The following is a 1,412-nucleotide window of genomic DNA, read 5'->3' as shown; positions in this document are numbered from 1 at the left end:
GAAGGCGTAATAAATGGTGCTACAACACCGCAGCGTGGTGGTGTGGGATGAGTGTCACAAGGTGAAGGTGAAGTGATGTGAGACACATCATGATGAGGCACTAGAGCAGCTGTGCTGGGGTCAGACTGGGCACGTGACTCTGTATTGGAGGAATGCTTAGACCTGAAGTTGCTGAGGGGAAGGGCGGTGGGGGGGTGGGTGTGTGTTTGTGGTTTTCCCCTCCCCACCCCCCCCAAGCTCTTCCCTTGATTACTTTATCTTTCATTTGTGTAAAATAACATTATCTTTCATTTGTGTAAAATAACACTGAGAAATATGATCAGTCAAAGTTTGCACTAGCCCATCTTCTCTTTTGTGTGTCTTCCACAGCTCAGTTCTGATGTGAGGGGGAAAAAAAAAAGTCTGCGGCTGTTGCACATCAGCCTAAACTGATGGTGGAAAAAGGACATTCAAACCTTCCACCTTGTATCACCTTGAGGTTTTAGGACATGACTTGTCACATATGAATAATCATTCACTAGTTTTAATTGGGCTGGTTAATATTGTCACTTGCTCAACTTAAAAGTGTAAGTGAAAATGCCAGGGAAGGAGTAAGTTAAGTAACTACATTGAAGTGCTTGTAACTATGCATCTTAAAGGAACTATTTCAGCAAGAAATAACCTTCCCAACACAAAAAAGGCTGGAGATTTTCCGTGTGTTTTAAGTTAACAGAACAGTTGCAATTTCATTCTAATGGTGAATTTCCTGTACGCTATTCTGTGGGGTGGAAGCAGGCTAAGCCTGGGAAGTATGGTATAAAGTGTGAGCATAAAGATGACAATGTGACGAGACAGAATTAAGAAAACTACCAAACCCCATTTCCTTTAGTGTTCTCCAGCAGCATTGCCAAGCACGTATGATGCCAGCCCTAGATTTACATTTTTGTATTTCAGGAATGAACACCTGAAATTCTTATGTCAATGTCTTACAACAGTCCTGAGGGGGATAAAAAAAAGCTCTTTACTAGAACTTAACACTTCTCCAAGATCAAGAAATTGTACCGGATGAGTCTAGGCAAGTGAAAGCCCCTCTCTCTTTCTGTTCTACTTGATGTTAGAACGCCACCTGCTGCTCAAAGGGGCACTGGTGTCTTCCGCAGTTAGCAGCTACTTGGCAAGATGCTCTGGCCTTCCTCCTGTCCTGCCGCAGGGCCCAGCACCCGGAGCAGAGCAGCTACCGCCTGCGCAGCCGCCCTGCTCCCGGTACAGTGAGGGGCTGCTCTGAGGCTTCCTTTCTGAAGGCGTGAATGAACTGTCTCTGGAACTCCCTAAAGTCCTTCTAGGATACTGGAACACAGATCATCATCTCCGGGGTCCTGTCTGTGCTCTGGGCGCAGGAAGAGTAAGACTGGCTGGTAACAAGCAAGTGTCTG

Source organism: Buceros rhinoceros, unplaced genomic scaffold, assembly GCF_000710305.1.
Source record: "Buceros rhinoceros silvestris isolate BGI_N320 unplaced genomic scaffold, ASM71030v1 scaffold16374, whole genome shotgun sequence".
Taxonomy (NCBI): Eukaryota; Metazoa; Chordata; class Aves; order Bucerotiformes; family Bucerotidae; genus Buceros; species Buceros rhinoceros.
This window is presented reverse-complemented; position numbering follows the sequence as displayed.